Genomic DNA, 25,132 nt, shown 5'->3' with positions numbered 1-25,132 from the left:
CTTGCCTCCAGGTCTTTGCACATACGGATCCTTCCTCTTCATTAAGAGTTTACTTGAGGGGCTTCCCTGGTGGCTCAGTGGTAAAGAATCTGCTGCCAGTGCAGGAGACACAGGTTTGATCACTGATGGGGAGGATCTCACATGCCCTGGAGCAGCTAAGCCCATGTGTGGGCCACAACTATCGAGCCTGTGCTCGAGCCTGGGAGCCACAACTACTGAAGCCTGTGTGCTCTAGAGCCTGTGCTCTGCAGTGAGAAGACACCACAATGAGAAGCCCATGCACGGCAAATAGAGAGTAGCACCCGCTCTCTGAAACTAGAGAAGAGCTCTCATAGCAACAAAGACTCAGCACAGCCATAAATAAATAAATAAATAAATAAAATTATATGTAAGAAAAGAATTTATTTGAACAACTTTTCCAATTGTCAGGGTCTCAGCTTAGACCATATGCCCTCTGGAGAAGCACTTCCTGAACACTCTGGGTCTGAATTAGTGTACCTACTCTGGGCTCTGACAGCACTTCCCCTATTGTGGGGCTCATCGCTTTGGATTGGAATTGCCTTTTTTTCCCTTAGGCCATACCGAGTAGCATGAGGCATCTTAGTTCGCCAGCCAGGGGTGGAATCAGGCCCCCTGCATTGAAAGCATGGAATGTTAACCACTGGACAGCCAGGGAAGTCCCTGGAATTGCCTTGTTACATTTCTGTCTACCCTGCAGTTAGCATGAGTGCTGCCTACATTTCCCTCAGGGGTTAATCTTGCTCCCTAAGTATCCTGAGTGGTTAGTACAGTGCCTGGCACATAGGTGTCCCATAGGTACTTGCTGGAGAAGGAAATAACCGATGACTACTTGGCCCCGCCTCCCTCACTGTCAGTCCCCGCCCTCTCTCCATCTTCGACCACCTGCAGGCTCTCTGGGTTCCTGCGCACTCAGCCTGGCAATGGGGCTCACTGTTGTTTGGCGCTGACTGCTGGCCCAGAGCCTGCCTGCTGCTGTCCAGCCACCTCCGCCCCCAGATCCATCGTTTGTCTGCTGGACTGGATGCGCTTTCTGTGCCCCAAGTCTGCCCCACCTAGAGAGTAGGTCTGGCAGGTAAAAGTCCCTCCTGGGACTCTGGGCGGTATCCGACTGAGTATCCACCTATGGCGCCATTCATAGAGATGGGCTTAATCCATACATAAACAATCTATGTTTGACAATCATAAGAGACCGAAAAGAGGGCAAAGCTACTTTTCACCCATTCCTTGAGAACGGGAATGAATAACGGGAATACGAATAACAGATACATCATGGACTCCCAGCTGAACACAACCCAACACCAGAGTCTGGGGCTCCCTTGTTATGCAAAGCTATAACCCTTTAGTTGCTGAATGTGGGGAGCCCAGGAGAGGGGCCAGAGCTGAGGGAATGTGGCCTTCAGGTGGAACAGGACAGCAGGTGTATGGCAACCAGTATAGAATAATTTCAATACCTTAACAACCGATAATAGCACTTTGGTGTGTTCTAGCTGAGTGTGTTGTTTCTTCTACCAGTGACCGTGGTCGTTGGCAGGATGATACGGAACTGGAGCGATTGGGTTGAATGATTGAAAGGACAGCTTGTCTACTATTGCCTAAAATACCATCATCTGTGTGCATTGGCAGATTATTCATGGTCCAGATGGGGAGATGAACAATCCACTCCGGTGATGTTTCCTTGTGACTTGGGGATTGAGAAACACACTGTGGGAATACAAAAGCTAGTACCGACTCAGTTCCTGCCCAGAACAACTCGACAAGAGTCAAGATTGTGTGTTTGTCTAGATACACATTGTATGTGTGTGAGGTGTGGTCTGTGTGTGTGTGTGTGTGTGTGATGTGGGGAGTAATATAAAAGTTTCTAAACTGTGTGCCATGGTTGTGGTATGGAGGTGTGGTTGTGTGTACAAGGACCTGCGTTCTGGATGGGACTGCGAAGATGGAGTCTGGGGGAAAAAAGAATGGAGGGAGCCGTCTCTTAGCCAAGCCCTTAAAGTGAGTTGTACACCATCATTCCAGGAGGCTGATTGAACAGGAGACTGGCTGGGACCACCTAGCAACTGACAGCACTCAGTGATGGTCCCCCTGCTTGGGTGGGCTCCCTACCTCTGCAAGAACATTTTGACAAAAAAGGAGAGAAAGGACATCCCAGTTTCCTTTGTAGCTTCTCTACTGTTTCTTGTTAGTATGCTGGGGTTTTGTTTTTGTTTTTTTTCTTCAGTATAGCTTTTTGCCAAAAAGAACTTGCCCTAGAGAGCTTGTGAGGAAAACTTAAGGCCTGAGTCAGTCTCAGACCACATCAGACAAAGCAAAGCCTTCAGCCCAGAGGAGATTTTCTCCTTTCCCGACAGTGACAGTAGCACAGGGATTAAAAAGGATTTTGGTCATGGGAGTATCATAATGAACAACCTGTTCTGGGAGCCTGAGGACCCAGATAGATCTGAGGAGAGGCAACAAACACCTTGTCCAAGTGACCTTGGACTCTACAGGTCTACACAGGCTCTACACACAACCACACCTCCATACCATAACCATGGCACACAGTTTAGAAACTTTTATATTACTCCCCACATCACACACACACACACACACACACACACACACACACACACACACACACAGACCACACATCACCTTGGACAAGGTCACTGCACAGCTTCTCTCTTATTGAGTGTTGGCAGGGCTGGTGTGGAGTTACTGGTTAGCGTAGATGATTGGGGCTTCCAAGGTGGCCCTAGTGGTAAAAACCCATCTGCCAAATCAGGAGATGTAAGAGACACCAGTTAGATCCCAGGGTGGCGAAGATCCCCTAGAGGAAGAAATGGCAACCTACTTCAGTATTCTCACCTGGAGAATCCAACGTAGATTGTTGGAAGAGCGGAGTCTCACTCGGGGCTCCCTGACCCCCAGCTAACAGGATCCTCCAATTCTCTGGCATCTTCAGAATCTCATGGATCATGTGGGGCTGTAACCCAATTGTCATGGTCTCTCCAAGCCCCAGGCCTGAGGGCTTGGACTATCTTGGTCCTCAGCAAGGGAGCACCATGGGGCCTTGACATAAAAGTCACCAGTAATGACATTTGAATTTACTGAGGTCCACTTGTAAAATTAGGGGCTTCCCTGGTGGCTCAGATGGTAAAGGATCTGCCCACAATTCGAGAGACCCAGGTGCAATCCCTGGGTTGGGAAGACCCCATGGAGAAGGAAATGGCTACTCACTCCATTATTCTTGCCTGGAGAATTCCATAGACAGAGAGGCTGGCAGGCTGCAGTCCATGGTGTTGCAAAGAGTCGGACACATCTGAGCGACTAACACTTTCACTTGTAAAATTATTTTAAGAAACTAATTGAATGGGCCTCATTCTCCATTTTTGGAAAACCCTTTCCTAAATGATTAACTGATGATACAAAATGAAAATGTTTCCAGCTGGTTGCCGACCACGTTCTCAACCATCTCTCCAGCTCAAAGGTCTTTGATGTCTCCATAAATGTTCAGGACACAGTTCTCCCAAGTTCACTCTTAGACCATTTGAGGAATAGCCTGATTTTTTTAGAAAAAATCTTCTTTATTGAGGTATAATTTATACACAGTGAAATGCTCAGATCTAACCTATAGAGTTTGATGAGTTTTGACATATATTTACAGAGTGGAACCACTACACCAATCAAGACATAAAACATTTCTATTTCCTGGAAAGTTCCTTCTTGTTCTTTTCCAGTCAATCCAATTCTTCTAACCTCTATCACCATAAACTGTTTTTTTCTTTTTGCTAGTGTCTATTACAGACTGAATGTTTATGTCCCTCCAAAATTCATATGTTGATGGTATTAGGAGATGAGGTCTTTGGGAAATGATCAGGTCATGAGGGTAGAGCCCTTATAGAAGGGGTCCTGGAGAGATCTCTCACCCATTCCACTATGTAAGACACAGTAAGAGCATGGGAACTCTATGAACCAGGAAGAAAGCCCTTACCAGACACCAAAACTGCTGTTGTTTTGACCTTGGACTTCCCAGCCTCCAAACTGTAAGAGAGAAATTTCTGCTGTTTTTAAGTCACCCAGTCTGTGGTGTTCTGTTATAGCAGCCCAGACGAACTAAGATTGTGTCATATAAATGAACTCACACAGTACATAATCTTCTGTATCTTGTTTCCTTCACTCAGCATAATGTCTATGAGATTCATCTATGTTGCTTTATATATTGGCAATCCTTTCCTTTTTATTGTATAAGAGTTTCCCATTGTATGTATAGTCCACAATTTGTTTATCCATTCATCTGTTGATGAACCGTTGGGTTTTTCCAGCATTTGGCTTCCAAGAATAAAGTTGCTATAAACATTTACACAGATTTCTTTGTGTGGGCTGGATATAAGTTTTGTTTGTCTAAGGTAAAAGTATCTCGGGGTAGGACTACTGGGCCATAAAGCAGGTGGATATTTAACTTTACAAGAAAAGTATGGCTTGTTTTTTAGATAACGTTTGTGAAAGGACGTTTAGAAATCAGCTTGCAAAAACCACATCAAAAAAATCCCTACAGGGAGAAGGTGGTAACAGAGAGGTCACAGCCTTTATGGAAAATGGCTGTTTTAACCAACCCCTGAGTATGCACTAACCTGGGCTGTACTCAAGAAAATGCTGCTCACATTACTAAGGGAAATGGACTAAGTAGAGTGGCAATACTGAGATACACAGAAGGTTATTTGTGCCAAAATGTTGACCAAACCTTTCGGAATTTTGCCTTAAGCTCAACCAATTACAATTTAGCAGGTTGATTTATTGAGAATGTAAACTCTGGAAAGGTCACACTTTGAAAAGCTCATCTGAGTTCTAAATTTTCACTTCTGTAGACTCTGTCTTATCCCAGGAAAGATAAACAAGCTTTTCTGTGATTTGGGGGTTGGCTAACTGGGCCTTCACTGTCTGCCAGATGTATTGTCAACCCTTATTCTATGAGACAGCAGCTCTAGGAAGCTTTTGCATTTGGGGGACTAAACAGGAGAAATGGATCTGACGTTGGCTGGACCCTTGGGAACTGGAGTAAGGGAAAATGATGGCTGGTCCCACATGGGGGAGTCCTGAACCCCATGGAGACCCTGCTTCTCTTGGCAAGACCTCCAAAGAAATAACTACAGGGTAGCTGATGAGGTGGGGGGCCAGGAATTGTGGCCTAGAAAGCTTATATGAGAGGCTGGACTAGCCTTGTTCTCCCACCTGGAAAGTGGGGCTGTCAGAAGTAGGGAAGTAGAGCATGAAACCACAGTTAGAGAAACAGCAGCATCAGTAGGTTCCTGGGAGGTCTCAGGGGACCAAAACCACGGATACTGCCTTTCCTGGCAATGTTAGCTGTTCTCTGTCATGGGATGAATCATTGTTTACTGTTTTTCAGACCCTTCACATATTAGAGTTTTATACTTGCATCCTAACTTGTGACTCTGCAGTGGTACACTTTAGCATGAAGGAAATATACTTCTGCCTTTGATGCTGGCATGGCCACATGACCAGTTTTAATCAATGAAGAGTAGGCAAGATGTACTCACGAGGCTTCAGGAGGCATCAAGGTTCTCTGCTCAACTTCCTGGGCTCCTGCCACTTGCCATGAAAGGAACGTGCCCTGGCAGGGTTGGTCCAAGGAAAATAAAGAGGAAGGTGGATGTGAGCCAATTTGAAGGCTTAATCCGCGCCTGGGAGGTTTGCAGCTTCAAGCAGAGCTTTCCCAGCCAAACTACAGATCTGAGAGAGAAAAATCAATGCTTGTTGTTGTATGCCATTGAGTTTTGTGTGATTGTTATGCAGAATTATTATAGCATTTGCCGACTGATACATAACACTAATATTGTTCTCTTCTTTCACAGTAACGCAAATTCCAGTTTTCACTTGGGCTTCCCTGGTGGCTCAGACTGTAAAGAAAATGCCTGTGATACAGGAGACCTAGGTTTGATCCCTGAGTTGGGAAGAACCCCAGGAGAAGGAAATGGCTATCCACTCCAGTATTCTTGTCTGAAGAAACCCATGGACAGAGGAGACTGACAGGCTACAATCTGTGGGGTCACAAAGTTTTCACTGGCTCTTTGGAATAAAGCTAAATACCCTAGCCTTCCTTGCAACTAGATATGGTCATGTAGTTAAGTTATAGTCAATGAGACGTTAGTAGAAGTGTTGTATGGTAGCTTCTGAGACTTTTCTTTGAAGGCCAACAACATGCAATGTTCACCCCTTTCTGCATCTTGCTATCTGGAACAAGGATATAATGGCTGGAGCTCCAGCTGATATTTTGGATCCTGAGGAAGAAGGCCATATCCTTTCTCCTCTGGCACTCTCTTCCCTCTGGCCACCCTCTCTTCTGTCAACTGCCCTAGTTGTTCAGCATCCCTGCCCACTCTATTTTACAAGCATTCTTGTCAAGAAATATAAGAAGATATTTGACTGATATAAATTAACATATGACATAATTGCAAGTAGTTTTCCCCACATTGCCAGGTATCCAACTCCCAAGAGTGCCTCCCCCACCACTAAGGGTGATTAGAGGTGGAAAGTGCCTCCATCATCTGCGGGGCTTTCAGTTGACAGCAACACACATTTATGGGCATTTTCCTACAAACTGGTAAATTTGATGAATGCTTAGATGTATCTAACAAATTTCCCCACAATCCGTAGAATATGTGCATTGATGAGCCCATTTTATAGATAAGGAAACTGAAGCTCAGTGAGGTTAGGGGACCTACCCAATTCTTACAGAGTGTGAGTGACCAAGCCAGGGTCCCAGCCCAGGTCTCCCAATTCAAAGTCCCACATCCTTTTCCTTATTTTGCACACCCATTTGTTTCTCAGTATCCCCATGGGGTCTACTGCAGACCTGGAACAGCGGAGATGTTCAGAAAGGGGGTGAAAAGGAAGTGAATGAAAGCCTATCTTGGCCAGGTGGCTTAAAGTTCTTTTTTTCTTAAAAATTTTTTTTTCACTTTATCATTTATTTATTTTTGGTTGTGCTGGGTCTTTGTTGTGGCACACAGGGCTCTTCATAGCTGCATCAGGATTTTCCCTAGTTGTGGCGAACGGGGGCTACTCTCCAGTTGTAGAACTAGGGCTTCTCATTGCAGTGGCTTCTCTTGTTGTGGAGCACGGACTCAAAAGCGTGCGAGCTTCAGTAGTTGTGGCTCCTGGGCTCTAGAGCACAGGCTCAGAAGTTGTGGCACAAGGGCTTTGTTGTCCTGCAGCATGTGGAATCTTCCCGGACCAGGGATCGAACCCATGTCCTCTACATTGCCAGGCAGCTTTTCAACCACTGGACCACCAGGGAGGTCCCAGGCCTTTTTTCTTCATGTAAGATGAATCAGTCTTCATCACCAGCACACACATGTGTGACAAGAAGGCTCACTCTGGGAGATTCATTTGCAAGAGAAGAGTACCCACTGCCCTGCATGGGCACAGTTGGGGGCATAAAATGGGCAGTAGAAAGATGTGGGTGGGGAGAAAGGCACAAGAGGTGTTGTTTGCTCTTCTGAGAAGCAACAAGAGCTGCCTAAACATCTGCTGAGAAGATGGAGAGAGGAGCCTGAGAGAGGAATCCCTTGGGAGAGTTTGAAGGAGCTTGAATGTCAAGGAAACTCAGAAACCACAGAAAGAAAGGGAATGTTGGAAAAGGCACAGGCTGGCAAGATGCAGAAACTCTGGCAAAACTAACATCCTATCACATCATCTGTAACATCTGGCCTCTTTCAAAATGGATTGTAGGTAACTGGATGCTTGACCCTCTGCTTGCACTGTGGCCGCTGCAATCCCGGGTACTACCAATGCCACCAGACACTGAATGCCTTAGCCATCAGTCCCATCAGAAGGAATTTCCATTACATTGTTCAGCCTGGATTGAAAATATCAAGTGAGGTTCTGATGGGTTGTACTTAGTTCATGTGTCTGTGCTCCTCCTACCAGAGTTCAAGGGGAGCTTTTTCACCCCTTCGGCCTCCAGAGCCAGACCCTCACCCAAGGGCAGATTCCCCACAATCAGGAAGCAGGCTCAGATGCTATGCAAACTATTAATCACTGCTCTGTAATCCTCTCCAGCACCACATGTCTGGGACAAACCACCAAGGGACTGCCAGCTTCCACTGCTGTGGACCATGCCTTTGCAAACCTCAACAGCCAGTTCATTTAAAGCTGCCATCTTTTCCACATTTGTGTTTGCTGGGCTGGTTTGCATTTTATGTAATTGGTTTTAAATCAGTTTTTTCCCCCTTTGCCTAGGAATATTGGCAGAAGTAAACAAGAAGTAAGTGAGAAGATGCCAAAGATGGATGGGATGGGAGCAAAACCATTTACAGGGTCATGGTCGATTTGCCATGACACAGCCTGGCAGGAGATGGGCCTTTAACCATCAGTTTTCCATTAATTCTTGGAACCAGACCCTCTGTGGCACAGTGATGAGGAAGGCAAGCTTGATTTTTATGCTCAAAAATGCTGGAACTGGGAATTCCCCGGCAGTTCAGTGGTTAGAACTCTGTGCTTTCACTACTGAGGGAAGGGTTCAATCCTTGGCTGGAAAACTAAGATCCCACAAGCTGCATGACATGACTGAAAAAAGAATGTTGAGACTGGAAGGGACCTTAGAATTATCTAGTCCACATTTTTGTCAAAAAGCCTTGGAATTCATGCTTTAAAGCAGTGGTCCCCATCCTTTTTGGCACCAGGGACAGATTTCATGAAAGATAATTTTTCCATGGACCAGGGCTGGGCAGTGGGGGATGGTTTGGGGATGATTCAACCATTTATTGTGTACTTTATTTCTAATCTAAAGCTGCCGCTGATCTGACTGGAGGCAGCAGTCTGAGGCTGGGAGGTTGGGGACCCCTGCTTTAAAGGAAATCTTCATGAAAGCCCAAATTCTAAAAATAGATCAAACAGGAAACACTCTGGCTAAAGTGATATTGAAGGCCCAGGGCAGCTAAAGAATCACTGAGTCCACACAGACACAGAAAACAAATATGTGATTACCAAAGAGGAAAACAGGGTAGGGAATAAATCAACAGTTTGGGATCATCAGATATCAGTCAATTCAGTTGCTCAGTCATGTCCAACTCTTTGCGACCCCATGGACTGCAGCACACAAGGCTTCCCTGTCCATCACCAACACCTAGAACCTGCTCAAACTCATGTTTGTTGAGTCAGTGATGCCATCTAACTGTCTTATCCTCTGTCATCCCTTTTCCTCCTCCCTTCAATCTTTCCCAGTGTCAGGGTCTTTTCCAGTGAGTCATTTCTTCCCATCAGGTGGCCAAAGTATTGGAGCTTCAGCTTCAGCATCAGTCCTTCCAATAAACATTCAGGATTGATTTCTGTTAGGATTTTTTTTTTCCTGTTAGGATTGACAGGTTTGATCTCCTTGCAGTCCAACGGACTCTTAAGAGTCTTCTCCAACACCACAGTTCAAAAGCATCAATTCTTCAGCGCTCAGCTTTCTTCATGGTCCAACTCTCATATCCATACATGACTACTGGAAAAACCATAGCTTTGACTAGACAGACCTTTGTTGGCAAAGTAATGTTTCTGCTTTTTAATATGCTGTCTAAGTTGGTCACAGCTTTTCTTCCAAGGAGCAAGCATCTTTTAATTTCATCAGATATAAACTATTAGATATAAAATAGATAAGCAACAAGTCCCTACTGTATAGCACAGGGAACTATATTCAATATCTTATAATAACCTATAATGAAAAAATATATATATGTTCATATCATATATGAATTACTTTGCTATATATCAGAAACGAACACAGCTTCATTCCAATTAAAAACCAAAAAAACAATAAATGAAAATGACCATGACCAGGGGCTTCCCTGGTGGTCCCTCAGTTAAGAATCTGCCTACCAGTGCAAGGGGCACAAGTTTGATCCCTGCTCAAGATCATGTGGGATCAAATTAAGATCCCATATGCCTCAGAGCAACTGAGACCATGTGCCACAACTACAGAGCCTGCGTCCTGCAACTACTGAAGCCCTTGTGCTCTACAGCCCGTGCTCTGCAACTGGAGAAAGCCTCTACACAGCCACGAAGACCCAACACAGCCAAAAATAAATTTTAATATTAATAAATAAAATTTTTTAAAAAGAGAGAAAATGAGCAAGGCAAAAAAAAAAAAAAAAAAAGAACACTAAGTCCAACTCTTGTATTACAGATGAGGAAACTGAGACCTAAATATGAGAGTGACTTACGTAAGGACACAGAGCCATTTAGTAGCAGAGCCAGCTCCCAGACCTAGACCTCTCAGGACTCCTCCGCCAGCCTCATTCAGGTCAAGAAAGAGCTATTTCAACTTAAAATTCTAGAAGACATTGGAGCACAAGCAGTACATTGCTGAGACCCCCTCTAGCAGAGGGACACAGAGTGGGGCACAGCCTCTCTCCCATGCTGAGGTAGGCACTAGATTGGGAAGGACTGGGCAGAATTATTGGTGATGCCCAAAGGGAGGTGGGGTGGTCCTGAGGATGTATATCCAGTGGAAACAGCAGTGGTCAGGGTTCTAACAGGAAGCAAATGGCATCTCAAACTGAGGAGAGTTTGAAGAAGGACCAGGTACAAAGATGTGGGCAGTGTGAGGGGCTTCCCAAGTGGCACAGTGGTAGTAAAGAATCTGCCTGCCAATGCAGGAGACGTGGGTTTGATCCCTGGGTCTGGAAGATCCTCTGGAGGAGGAAATGGCAATCCACTTCAGTATTCTTGCTTGGAAAATTCCCTGGACAGAGGAGTCTGGCGGGCCACAGTTCATGGGGTCGTAAAAAGTCAGACACGACTGAGCAACTAAGCACGCATGGGCAGTATGAAGGGAAACTTCCAAGGGGTGAGGAATCCCAGGGTAAGCAGGCTTCATCTCTCCTAGACCTGAAGGCACAAGTGCTGAAGTGGTTAGAATACGGCCACCTGGTCAGAGCTGCAGCCTTTGTTAGGAGAATTAGACAATTCACTGTAAGTTCGAGTAAGCAATAACTTCCTGCCCCCAGTACCTTCCATTGGCTGAACCTGACCAGAAGCCAGGGCAAAGTAGCCTTGGATGAGGCCAGTCACAAAGGTCAGCACTGCAGGACACCGAGCATGGCTAGAGGGTGGGGAGGTGGTCTGGAGGGGCAAGTGGAAGACACCCACCACAGTGTGGTCCGGTGGAAGCACAGGGTCCAGTAGACCTTTGCGTGTTCATGAGCACACCCCCCAGGCGCTCCCAGAAATTCTCATGGGGCACAGGCACTTTGAAGGGGAGGATGCTGGCAAGAACTTGAGAAACAAGGTCATGAATGTGACCTCATTTGTACCTACAGGGCTTGGGGAAATTCTCATACTTCATTACTGAAACCCAGCTCCTCTCATGTTGGCAGTGGAGGAACATGCCCTGCTTGCAAGATCAGTGAGGTCTGTAAAGGTGCATTTTGCCCTTGGAGATTTCCTCATCTCCAGCACTTGCTACCATGGCAGCCTCAGGGGAGTGTGGCTTCCTCTTTGCTTTTCACATCTGCATTCCTGCAATGTAACTCCCATCCCAGAATATGGGATCTGGGTTAGCTCAGACTCCGCAGGCTAAGGGCACAGTTTCCAATGAGACTGCCTTTGTACTCCTCCATCCGTGGGATTTTCCAGGCAAGAGTACTGGAGTGGGGTGCCATTGCCTTCTCCGTTTGCACCACAAGCAAGCCACAGATTTGGGTTGGAGGAGGGCGGTCCTCGAGCCACCCAGATTTCTGAATAACCAGCTAGATATTTGGGGCATCCCACTACCCCCTCAGGTTGATAATTCACTAGAGTGACTCAAAACTCAGACAAGTACTAGACTTACAATTTCAATTTTATTATAAAGGATACAAATCAGGTGGCATTAGTGGTAAAAACCTGCCTGCCAATGTAGGAGACATAAGAGATGCAGGTTCAATTCCCGGGTCTGAAAGATTCCCTGGAGGAGGGCATGGCAACCCACTCCAGTATTCTTGCCTGGAGAATCCCATAGACAGAGGAGCCTGGCCGGCTACAGTCCATGGGATTGCAAAGAGTCAGACAGGACTGAAGTGACTTAGCACACAACGCACACAAAAACACGACCAGCCAACTGAAGAGGCACATAGGAAAATTTCCGGGAGGGTCCCAAACTTGGAGCTCCTGTTTCCTTTCCACATGGAATCCAGAGCACATCGCCCACCCAGCACGTGTTTGTGTTCACTAGCCAGGACTTCACCTGAGCCTGTGTCCTGAGTTTTTCTTGGGGTTTCATTACACAGGCTTGATTAATGGAATCATGAGTCACGTAAGTGAACTCAATCTTCAGCCCCCCGACCCCTCTGGACCGATAATATCACCTGACTCAAGCCCCAACTCTGCAATCACACAGTTGGTCTTTCTGGCTTGGCCAGAAGCTGAAGCTCTTAGGGCCAATCAGAATTCACCTCATCAGCATGAACTCAGGTGTGGCCCCAGTGCCCCCTGCAAATAACAAAGATACTCCTAACAGTCAGGAAATGCCAAGAGTTTAGAAAAAGCATCCCAAGAGTCCAGGACAAAGACCGGATAAATTGTTATACAACAATATCCCATAACATGGTTGTCACAGGCTGAATAATTTACTTTGGGCCTGACTAGAGGTGAGCAGTGGGATGGCTAGGATTTTCCTCGGGTCCCTACCTACCATGATTTCAGTGACGACATAGAGTGCTATGCTCCCCAGGGTTTGGGGAGGATATTCTGAAGCCACATCCAGGATCAACTGGAAGGAGTGATATGATTAACCAGCCATTCCAGTCTTGAGGAATTCCCAGGTGGCTCACTGTTAAAGAATCCTCCGGCCAGTGCAGGAGATGCAGGAGACCCAGGCTCGATCCCTGCATCATGGAAGATCCTCTGGAGGTGGAAATGGCAACCCACTCTAATATTCTTGCCTGGGAAATCCCATGGACAGAGGAGCCTGGCAGGCTATGGTCCATGGGGTCACAAAGAGTCAACTTAGTGACTGAGCATGCATGCATGCCAACTTTGGCATAGAAGAGGATTGGAAGGGGAAGGCAAGATCATATAGGTACTTGCTAGGGATAAGGGGATAAAATTTTTAAAAGGGAATAACCTCAGAGTAATAAAAATGATAATACTGTTTGCAAGGACTGCTAGTTAGAACACGCAAATCCAATCCCACTTTGGCTCCCATCCTAAAGCCAAGTAGTGGGTACCATGTTTAACTTGTACCACCCAGGAGGTCATATCTTTTAATTTCTCCTCCTTAAAATCTAGCCTTATGAGAGGTAGACTCAGAGAGAGATGGGAGTGCCTCTCCTGCCCACCTCATTCTGGTTTCCAAGCTAAGGAATCACTTCTACACCCAAACAGCTATGCTAGTGGATGTGGGTCCTCTTAAGGAATATCATGTCAACCTACTCTGGGCTGATATGCACTAGTTGCCATATAAATTGTTAAGTGAATCAAACACTTCATAGTACTAGTACTAAATCACTTCAGTCGTGTCCGACTCTTTGTGACTCTACGGACCAAAGCCCTCTAGGCTCCTGTATCCATGGGATTCTCCAGTCAAGAATACTGCACTGAGAAATGCAGCCTCCTCTGGAAGCTCCCAGCCCCTTCACCCCCTCCCCACTCCATCCCAGTGAAGAAGAGCAGAGGTGAATATGATGGGTACATCAACTTTTAAGTAGAGTGTTCAAGATTTAAAAACTAAACATGTTATGTTAAGTTGCTTCAGTCGTGTTCAACTCTTTGTGACTTTATGGACTATAGCTTGCCAGGCTCCTCTGTCCATGGGATTCTCCAGGCGTGAATACTGGAGTGGGTTGCCATTTCCTCCTTCAGGGGATCTTCCCAACCCAGGGATCAAACCTGTGTCACTTAAATCTCCTGCATTGGCAAGCATTGGCTCTTTACCATTAGTGCTAACTGGGAAGCACACCCCCCACCTCCCAAAACTAAACATAGCCAGAGGATTTTTTTTTAGGGCAGTGAAAATAGTCTATATGACACTCTAATGGTGAATCCATATTATTATACATTTGTCAAAGCCCATAGACTATACAGCACAAAGAATGAACCCTGGACTTCCCTCGTAGTACAATGGTTAAGAATTTGCCTGCCAATGCAGGGGACGTGGGTTTGATCCCTGGTCTGAAAAGATTCCACATGCCCCAGGCAACTTGGCCTGTGTGCCACAACTACTGAGTCTATGCTCTAAAGCCCATGCTCCACAACAAGAGAAGCCACGGTGATGAGAAGCCAGCGCACCACAACTAGAGCGTAGCCCTCTCTGGCCGACACTAGAGGAAGTCTGCTCGCACCAAGGAAAACCCAGCACCACCAAAAATAAATAAACGAAAATTAAAAACAACTACAGCAACCAAAAAAACCCTTTCTGCATTTACCTTTCTTCAGAGTCCTAAGGAGTGGCAGGTCATGGGGAGACCTGTGTGTGGGAAGCCCAGAAATGGACATAAACAGAAACTCTAAAGCCAGGTCAGCCAGTTGCAGAGGAGGAGAGATGGCCCAGTTCAGCGACAAGGTCAAGGCTTGGAACGCACACGTGGAGCTGAGCAGTGTTGCTTCCTGAATGGCACAGCTACGGTCACATATAAGGGTGTAAATGGCTTCAGGTTGCTGACGTGGCTGGGGGTATCCAAGGAAGAGTGCCTGATGCTCTCGGCTCTTCCACTCAGGTGGCCGAGACCACTTAGTTTTGTGCCTGTCCATGTGAGGTATGAGGGGGAGGTGAGTCCATCCTCTTGTCATCACCTTTTGCATGGCTTATTTACTGTTTCAAGAGCATGGCCAAGTAGGTGCCCTGAATGCACACAGGGCTGTCCCCTGCACTTGACTCATGGTGTGGCCTCGGGCAGGACGCAGGTGTGGGGAGTTGGCAGTGGCAAGTCAGATGTGTGGGCAACTCTCTCCATAGAGATAAACATCTCTTGGCCCACTAGTGTACTTACAGAGGATGCGTTGTGTGGAAGAATCTGAGGAAGAAATAATAGCAATAACATTTTGGAAGCAGGAAAGCAAACCAAGGTAGAATAACAAGCTGAGCAGCCTTTCGAACCCAATCCCAAGTATGACTTGGAAACAGATAGAGCAAATGTTTCACACCACAGACTCCTCAGAGGGAGGAAACTGGAGCTGCAGGTACTTCTGGGTCCAGCAGGCAGGAGTTGTGTGGTTAATTGGGTGGGGACTAGGAGAAGCACTGTCTGAGGAGTAGTGAGAGTATGTAAGTGGGCTTCCCAGGTGGCTCAGTGGTAAAGAACCTGCCTGCCAATTCAGGAGACACAGGTTCGATCTCTGGATTGGGACGATCCCCTGGAGGAGGAAATTGCAACCCACTCCAGTATTCTTGCCTGGGAAATCCCACAGAGGAGCCTGGCTGGCTACAGTTCATGGGGTCATGAAGAGTAGGTCATAACCTAGTGACTAGAACAAGAACAAACAACAACAATAAATGTAAATATATGTTTATAGATGCAAACCAAGCTAGGATATGTAAATTCCCTTGAGCTCATCAAAAGCAATGTTTGCACTTGGTAAGCAATCTATGAGTATCTACTGTTACTGTCTGTCCTAGGTCCCTTCAGTCTCTTTTGATTCCACTGGGCACATACCCCTCTCTTGCTACAGTAGAAATCTGGAATTTCACTCTCTGCAGAGGGTAACAGAGTGGGTCTCTGGATTGAGGGCCAAAAGACTGAATAATGTGGAGTGTAGAACAGAAGGATGGAGGACTCATGCCATTAATTTCTAAATTCAAGGACTTTCAACTCTTCTTGCCGCTCAGGGTTCAGAACATGCTGGCAGCCTGACCCACCTTTCAGGAAGGAACCTGGAAGATTTTCCTCTAGGAGTCTGGGCAGCTCTAAGCTATGTGAGAAACTGTCCCCTCAGATCTCCTACAATATGATCAGGCTCCATCCACACAGGCTGGACTGATGAGGAAGTGCCATCTGAGATGGCTCTTACGAGGTTTTAAGAGGGAAGTTAAAGAGTTGGGGTGGAAGGAATAGTATAACAAATATGCAGACACAGGATAGGTGAGGCCTTAGAGAAAGGGGATGAATGGGAACTCAGCCAGGGAGCAGGACAGGAGTAGGGAGAAATGGGAGATGAGGTTGGAAAGGGTGTCTGGGATCAACAGGTGTCTGACAAAGGGATGAGTGAGGAGGAGCAACTGGGTTCATCTGCAAGTCTGTGCTGGTTGTTGCCCGGGGCACCAGACGGAAGAAGGCCCTTAAGACCAAGCTTAGGAGATGAAAGCTATTTCAGTAGATAATAAGGAGCATGATGAAAAGTTTGCAAACAGGAAAGTGATGTACAGAATTAAGTTAGACTTGAAAGACGAATTAATTTATGAGCCAGATGCTGAGGAAGGCGATGTGGGGCTACACCAGGGTTAACTGGGAAACTCTTGGATGAATCAATGTCCATATTTAGAGGATGAAGAAGAGATCAGAAACTACGAAACAGAAATTGCTCAGAAAGGAATTGAGCCCCTTGGACAGGAAACAAGAACTCTGATGGAATGCAGGAGAAAGGATTGAGCAAGAGAGAAAGAAAGCAGCTGCCAGCCCATCCAATGAAAACAAACACCTTGAACTAGACAGGCGACTTCAAATATTACTAAACTTTTTTGGCAGTTGTCTCCCCTTTAACCAGCCTAACAAGGAATGCCAGGAAAGACTCATTTCCCTTTTCCACTGATGTGGTCTCTTTTCAGCTTTCCAGCTGAAAACAGCTTCATGGAAGCATTAACTTGTTTGAAGTAGCTTACAAATGGAGGAAGTTTGGGAAGTTGACTTTCCTAGCGAATGTTTTGTCCTTGGAAATTCTTTTCCCCTCAGCATTCTGCATGGGACTTCCCTGACGACGTAGGTAATTGCTAGGTCCGTCCTTTTGGGACGAGAGGTGGCAATGCCAGCAAAGTAGCCCATGAAGGAAACAGGATCCTCCCCTCCAACTCGGAAGTTGTGTTTCCCCACCTGCCTGCAAACTTGAAACTGATCCCCTTCTCTTTTCTCTGAATAAAGGCATGGAGGTCTTGCTTACAAGGGCAAATAGCAGTTCGCAAAGGAAAGCAAAAAGTTCATTACTAACCATTTACACCTTAGTTCATGTAGCAGGGCCCAAAGGAAGGAAGGCATCCCAGGATAAATAGTAATTCATACTGGTCACACTTGAGAGTAAATGAAAGACTTCCACACTCATCATCTTGATCCTCAAAGTAACACTGAGGGCCTTGTAGGAGTATCATCTCCCTCTGACAGCTGAGGGAGTCAAGACCCAGAGAAGTTCAGTGACTTGCCCAAGAACACACAGGGAGCTGGTATTGGCAGTACAGGTGGGGCGGTGGACAGTCTGGGGCACCCTCCCAGGGTTCTGTGAGGTGGCAGGACATCCGGAGGACCTAGGACACAACACCACCTTCTAGGGTTGAAGCCACATTGTTTGTTTGTTTAATCCCTAAACAAACTCATGTCTGGCTCTTTGTGACCCCATGGACTGCAGCCCTCCAGTCTGCTCTGTCTGTGAGATTTCCCAGGCAAGAATACTGGAGTGGATTGCCATTTCCTTCTCCAGTGGATCGTCCTGATCCAGGGATTGAACCTGCGTCTCCTGCATTAGCAGGTGGGTTCTTTACCACTGAGCCACCAGGGAAGCCCTGAAGCCACATTAGGCTCCCATAAATTTCACTCATTGCCAAGGCCTTTTCCTTCTGAGTGAGATAGAAAAAATGGAAGAAGAGAATCATGGGCAGTAAACCCCAGACCACCCATCAATCCTCCATTCCAGTTCTTTGTTCCTCTGTGGGAGAAGGTTCTGGAGAGCCAGCCCTACAGTCACTACCCACTCCAGATTTCCCTCCAAGAGCTGAGATTTCTGCCTAAGAACCTGACCCTTTCTAGGAATTCTGTCCTCCTGACCTGTGATCACTTTAGTTCACAGTCCAAGGTCCCTGAGGTGCTCAGAGCTGGGAGTTGACTGTCAGTAGGTCAGCCCACCAAGATAGGTAAACACGGAGGTGGCTTCAGACGTCCTCCAGAAAGGACTTTGCCCCCCAAGCTCAGGTCCTGGATGGATGTTCATAGGAACCACATCTGAAGGAGGCAAAAACATGGCCATGACTCTGGATTCAAATAATCCTAAATAAGCTGCTGCTATAACAAACCTTCCCAGGCTTCCCAAGTGGCACTAGTGGCAAAGAACCCATCTGCCAATGCAGGAGATGTAAAAGACATGCATTTGATCCTTGGATCTAGAAGATCTCTTGGAGGAAGGCATGGCAACTCAATCCAGTATTCTTGCCTGGAGAATTCCATGGACAGAGAAGACTGGTGGGCTATAGTCCGTAGGGTCGCAAAGAGTTGAACATGATTGAAAGGACTTAGCCCACACTCACGACAAACCTAGATGGCATAGTGAAAAGTGGAGATAACACTTTGCCGACAAAGGTCTGTCTAGTCAAAGCTATGGTTTTTCCAGTAGTCATGTATGGATGTGAGAATTGGATCACAAAGAGGGCTGAGTGCCAAAGAATTGATGGTTTTGAACGGTGGTGCTGGAGAAGACTCTTGAGAGTCCCTTGGACTTCAAGGAGATCAAACCAGTCAATCCTAAAGGAAATCAACCCTGAATATTCATTGGAAGGACTGTTGCTGAAGCTGAAGCTCCAGTACTTTGGCCACCTGATTCAAAGAACCAGTTCATTGGAAAAGACCCTGGTGCTGGGAAAGACTGAGGGCAGGAGGAGAAGGGGGTCACAGAGTATGAGATGATTAGATGGCATCATTGACTCAGTGGACATCAGTTTGAGCAAACTCTGGAGATAATGAAGGACAGGGAAGCTTGGTGTGCTGCAGTCCATGAAATTGCAAAGAGTCGGACACGATTTAGCGACTGAACAACAGCAACGAGGCCAGTGCTACCCTTCCTCAGGATCCCCATGGCAGATCCTTGCAGAGAGGAAAAACCCAGCAAGAACAGCTGATAACTTGCAGAAGCTTTGACCCAACCTCAGATATGGAGCTCAGCAAGGCTGCCTTCATTGTCAAGGCCACAGGAAGGAAGGAAGGAAGGAAGGAGGCCAAAGTGTTCTTTGGAGCTGAGTCCCTCTGGGAATTCAAGGAGAGCTCTGAGGCTCCTTCCTGTCCCTCTTCCCATCCTCACTCCGCCAAGGTATACCCTCACTCAACAGTTTGCAAGGGATCACTGGGGTTTATAGGGCCAATGCCGCCTATCTAAGAACCTTGGCTAGAGGACTCAGGACCCATAATAAAACTGGATGATTGCTTCCTTGCCCCTTTACCTCAGACCTCAGGGGAAGAATTAGAGACTGGCAAGAGCCCCGTCCCCGACCTGGGACCCCACCCTTGACTCAGACCATCTCATCAATATATCATTTGAAAATAAATAATCATTAAAAATGCCCAGAATAGGGCTTCTCCGGTGGCTCAGTGGTAAAGAGTCCACCTGTCAATCCCGGAGATGCAGGTTCAATCCCTGATCTGGGAAGATCCCACAAGACGAGGTAAAACTAAGCCCATGTGCCACAACTGTTGAGCTTGTGCTCTAGAGCCCAGGAGCCACAACTCCTGAAGCCCTAGAGCCCATGTGCACAACAAAAGCCACCGCAATGAGAAGCCTGTGCACTGCAACAAAGAGTAGCCCCTGCTTGCTACACTAGAGAAAGCATATGCACAGCAATGAAGACCCAGCACAGCCAAATATAAATGAATGAATAAATAAAAAATTTCAAAAAACGACCATGATAGGCATTCATCTGTGACTCATCAGAGTATCTTTCACATCTGAATGCTCTTGATGGCCCAATAAATGCAATTTAATTCAACATAGCACAGTGAAGGGACTATTTGAGTCAGAAAGGAACACAGCATGAGCATTTAAAGCAGCAATCACAGCGTCGTCAGGAAAACACATACACACGAGTGGCCATTCAGGCCAGTGTTAAGTTAAAGTTTTGGAAGAACAGGGGAGGCAACGATTCTTTCTGGATAGAGGAGAAAAGTTGGGCAGCAGGCTGAGAGAGGAAGAGGTATTTGGTTAGACCTTTGGGCCTCTGCTGTGAAGGGCTTGTGATTAAAGCAGAGAGGTGAAGTACACATGTGTTTGAGAAAAGGTGAGCGTTCTGTAAGGGCGATGTAGAACAGATGTGAGTGTTGAGTTAGGGGAGAGAAGGAATGAGCCAGCTGTGACCCAGATAGATCCAAGGCCCAGCAGCAAGTGAAGCAGGACAAGGAAGGGAGTGTAAGAGAGAGATTAGTAAGCCACATGAAACACTTGGGCACTGTTATCGGAACAGACTGGTTTCTCCCCTGAACATTTATGGTGAGAAAGGTATTGAATCAGGGACTTCCTTGGTGGTCTAGTGGCTAAGACTCTGGGTTCCCAATGCAGGAGACCTGGGTTCAATCCCTGGTTGGGGAGCTAAATCCCACATGCCGCAATGCTGCAACTAAATGCCATAATGAAGACCAAAGATTCCAAATGCTGCAAGTAAGACCCAGCGCAGCAAAAGAAAGAAAGATTAAAAAAGAAGAAGAAGAAGTTTATTGAACCAAGAAGACCATTCCTAACTCTGGCACTCATAGCCAAGGGACCTTGGATGAGTGGGTTCCCTCCTGAGTATCAGCTAGCTCCAGTATAGGTGGAAGAAATGAATGATTTCCATTGGTGATGCTTGACATCACATCCCTCCTAGCAGAAAGCAGATGGCCCATGAAAGGGGGAAGCCGAGGAGAGCTCAGTGAAGGAATTGTTGACGAAGTACATGCGTGCTAAGTCATTTCAGTCAGGTTGGACTCGGTGTGACGCTATGGACTGTAGTCCACCAGGCTCTTCTGTCCGTGGGATTCTCTGGGCAAGAATACTGGAGTGGATTGCCATGCCCTCCTCCAAGGGGTCTTCCTGACCCAGAGATCAAACCCACGTCTCTTAAGTCTTGTGCGTTGGCAGGTAGGTTCTTTACCACTAGTGCCACCTCAGAAGCCCAATTAAGGGAGCCAAAAGGAGATGGTAAAATGTCAGAGACTTGCAGCATCTGGAAGCCATTATCACTCCTTGACCTGAAGGGATATGTTGAGAAACCAGAAGCTGGTGTTCTTAATTAAGAATATGCCGATTCCACCCTGCAGAGTGCAGAGGCAGAGCCACTCACGTGGGGGGGTGTGGGGGGCGGTGCACAGGACGGAGCTCCCTCAGCATCTGAACTTCCACTTTGAGGAAATGAAACCCATGGGGTCATGTTGATTGAAGGCACAGTTTCCATACACCTACACAAAGTGAGTAGAGTCGTAAGATTTATTACTGTCAAGATTCTAAGAGCTGGGGGAAGGCCAGTCATCCATCGAAAGGTCATGAGTGAGCAGGACAGACAGAGCAGGGCAGAAAGCACCTAATACTTCTAAGATAGTGCATGTGGAGGTTACTAAGTTTTCTAGCACTTAACTCTCAATGGTTATTTTTTTTTAAATATTTATTTATTTTTGGTGGTGCTGCGTGCAGGCTTTTCTCTAGTTGCAGCAAGCAGGGGCTACTCTCCAGTTTCTGTGCACCAAGCTTCTCATTGTGGTAATTCTCTTGTTGGCAAAGAACTGGCTCTAGGGTGCGATGGCTTCAGAAGTTGTGGGCAGGGGCTTAGTTTCTCTGTGGCAAGTGGTAACTTTCTGTACCAAGGATCAAACCCGTGTCTCCTACACTGGCAAGTGAATTCTGAACCACTGGACCACCATGGAAGTCCTAAATGGTCATTTTAAAGCTGCCTCTGGGAATTCCCTGGCGGTGCAGTGGTTAGGACTCCACACTTTCACTGCTGTGGGTCTGAGTTTGATCCCGCATGCCACGCAGACAAAATCAGTAAGCACACAAGTAAATAAATAAATAAAGCTACCTCATAAAGCAGGAATCCTGAAGGCAGGAATCCTAAACTCAAGTCCATGTGAGAGCTGGACCATAAAGATGGCTGAGTGCTGAAGAACTGATCCTTTCGAACTAGGATGCTGGAGAAGACTCTTGAGAGTCCCTTGGGCTGCAAGGAGATCCAACCAGTCAATCCTAAAGGAAATCAACCCTGAATATTCATTGGAAGGATGCTGCTGAAGCTGAAGCTCCAATACTTTGGCCTCCTGATGCCAAGAGCCAATTGATTGGAAAAGACCCTGATGCTGGGAAAGATTGAGGGCAGGAGGAGAGGGGGATGATAAAGGATGAGATGGTTGGATGACATCATTGACTCAATGGACATGAATTTGAGCAAACTCCGGGAGATAGTGAAGGACAGGAAAGCCTGGCGTGCTGCAGTCCATGGGGTGGCAAAGAGTCAGACACAACTGAGCGGCTGAACTAAAATGTCCAGACTCCGAGTGTGAGCAGGATTATCGTACTGTAAACTACCTAGGCAGCAACTCAGAAGAAAACAAAAATTGCTTTTCTGATCACAAGGGGTGACAACATGAAACTATTAGCTGTGAGAGAGGGTCTGCAGGACCAAACCTGTAGCCTTCGATAGAGAATATGGCCACTGACAACGGGGGAAGAACAGGCCAGAGGCCAGAGGCGTGAACACCCTGATCTGCAGCTACCCTCTGTGCCTCTCAGCTGAACATACGCAAAAGCCAGAGACCAAGGGAGCAGCTGGAGGCGGTCTGCAAGGCTCAGCTTCTCAGACAGAGCAAGGTAGAGATGGACCTGAAGGAGGTGTGGAGGATGTCTCACACAGGTAGCAGGCTGACAAATTAAATAGTTATGTGTTTATTTTAATGTGTAATAGAGAGAATATAGCTAGCACATCAAAGCCATCCATTCACAGCTGTCATTGAGTAGGGAAAGGCTGGAGCAGATCTTTCAGGGATAAAACATTGGATGGTTAAGAGAGAAATATTAAGTGATGGTAATGGTGATGGTAATATTAAGTGATGGTACAAAAATATGGCAAAAATCACAGAGATGGCATTTCTACAACTGAAGTTTGGGAAATTCTGGGCTGGATGATATATAAGATTTCTTCCCTCTCCGACTCTGAGTTTCTAAGTGTCTTCATGTAGCTATAACTGAGTGCAAGAACTATCTCAGGTAATCTAGGTTCAGTTAAATGTTATGATCATTTAACAGGGTGGGATGACACTGGGACTTCTAGTGACTTCAATACTCTTTTAAGACTGTTCTTGCTGTTCTCTTTGTTTAAGTTGGAAGATTTTTAAAAATTTTTATTTGTTTGTTTTCGGCTGCGCTGGGTTTTGCTGCTCATGGACTTTCTCTAGTTGTGGCAAGCGGGGGCTACTCCTCCTTGTGGTACACAGGCTTCTCACTGCAAGGGCTTCTCATTACTGTGGCTTCTTTTATTGCAGAGCACGGGCTCTACAATGTAAGGGCTTCAGTAGTTGAGCCTCCCAGGCTCCAGAGGGTGGACTGAGTAGTTATCCACGGGCTTAGTTGCCCAGTGGCATGTGGAACCTTTCCAGACCAGGGATTAAACCTGTGTCCCCTGCATTGGAAGACAGACTCTTAACCACTGGACCACCAAAGAAGTCCATTCTTCTTCTTCTTGAAGGTTAAAAAAGCATAAGACACAGAGGTAGAGAACAAACTATGGGTACCAAGGAGTAAAGGTAAGGAAGAGGTGGGATGAACTGGGAGATTGGGACTGACATATATGCACTATTGATACGATGTATAAAATAGATAATTTATGAGAACCTACTGGGAACTCTGCTTGGTGCTCTGGGAAAGAAATCCAAAAAAGAGCAGGTACATGTAAACATATAGCTGATTCACTTTGCTGCACAGCAGAAACTAATACAACACTGTAAAGCAATTATGCACCAGTAAAAATCAATAAAAAAATAAAATGGGGATAATAATAATACCCACCGACTAGGGTTGTCATGAGAATCATAACATTTCCCATTACTGTTTTTTAAGTTGTTACTATTATTTTTTAAATTGTTATTGTTGTAATTAGAATGCCTTCAAAAAAAAAGTTGTGTCTATTTATGTCCCCACAAGCATATTTTAAGAGTATTGCTCGAGTGCTTCAGAAATAATTATAAAGGAATCAAGAGGGAAAAATAAAGAAAAAAACACAAGCCGGCCAAAACACATGAACAAGAACATTTACAGCATCATTACTTGTTATAGTCTCCAACTGGAAGCAATCCAAATATCAATCAAGGGGATAAAAAAAATTGTTTTATATCCATACTAGGCAGCAATGAAAATGAATACGTTTAAGCTGCATGTGGCTATATAGATGAACCCACCAACCCAACACTGAACGAAAGGAACCAGACACAGAGTCCATACAGTGGGATTTCTTTTGTAAACAGTTCAAAAACAGGTTAGACAAATCTATGAGTTAGAAATCAGAAGAGTGGCTACCATCACAGGGAGGAGAGTGAGTGAGGGTGGTGACCACAAGGAGCACGAGTCGTGCTTTGGGAATGTAGGCAACACTCTTCCCCCTGCCTACCCCTCCACCCCCCACAGTGACTACTGTTTATTGAGCACTTACTATGTGCCAGGCTCCTTACACATTACAATCCTCCAACAAGCCTACAGAGCTGACATTTGATTTCTGTTCCATTAACGAGGACATGGAGGCAGAGTTGCTATCTGCCAGGGTCAGCATGTTCATGTCCATGCTCCACCATCACAAAGACTACCGTTTATTGAGCATTTACTATGTACCAGGCTGTATACACATTGTTGTTTTTGTTTAGGCTCTAAGTCATGTCTGACTCTTTGTGACCTCATGGACTGCAGCCCACCAGGCTCCCCTTTCTATGGGATTTCCCAGGTAAGAATACTGGAGTGGGCTGCCATTTCCTCCTCCAACACTCTTTCTTGACATGGTGTCTTCAGTGAGACAGAATTCATTGAGCTGTACATTTGTGACTTTTGAACTTGTTGGTTGGTCTCATACTATAGTAAAAAAATTTAATTTATGTGTATAGAAAATGGAAAAGTTGTGATCTTTCCCTCATTGATCCTAGTAAAACGGCCACAAAGGATGAACTGTCTCTCTGGGTGGTGTGCCCCTGATGATCAAAGGAACTTTGTGGGAATGGTCTTCTGCTTGGGTCTATGAAGCATGTCC

General features: G+C 46.1%; 1 long non-coding RNA gene across 1 annotated transcript; it reads right to left on the bottom strand.

Moving 5' to 3' along the window:
* Positions 1 to 3,774: 3,774 nt before the first annotated feature.
* On the bottom strand, positions 3,775 to 24,696 carry LOC145547455 (uncharacterized). Its single transcript, XR_014083840.1, has 3 exons — positions 24,548 to 24,696; positions 21,197 to 21,311; positions 3,775 to 5,748 (listed from the first exon to the last, which is right to left on the bottom strand). It is a non-coding gene; the product is annotated as an uncharacterized LOC145547455 (long non-coding RNA).
* Between the last annotated feature and the right edge of the window lie 436 nt (positions 24,697 to 25,132).

Source organism: Giraffa tippelskirchi, chromosome 4 (assembly GCF_054371585.1).
Source record: "Giraffa tippelskirchi isolate mGirTip1 chromosome 4, T2T-mGirTip1v1.2.pri, whole genome shotgun sequence".
Classification (NCBI taxonomy): Eukaryota; Metazoa; Chordata; class Mammalia; order Artiodactyla; family Giraffidae; genus Giraffa; species Giraffa tippelskirchi.
The sequence above is the reverse complement of the archived record's forward strand: the minus strand, read 5'-3'. Positions and strand labels throughout refer to the sequence as shown.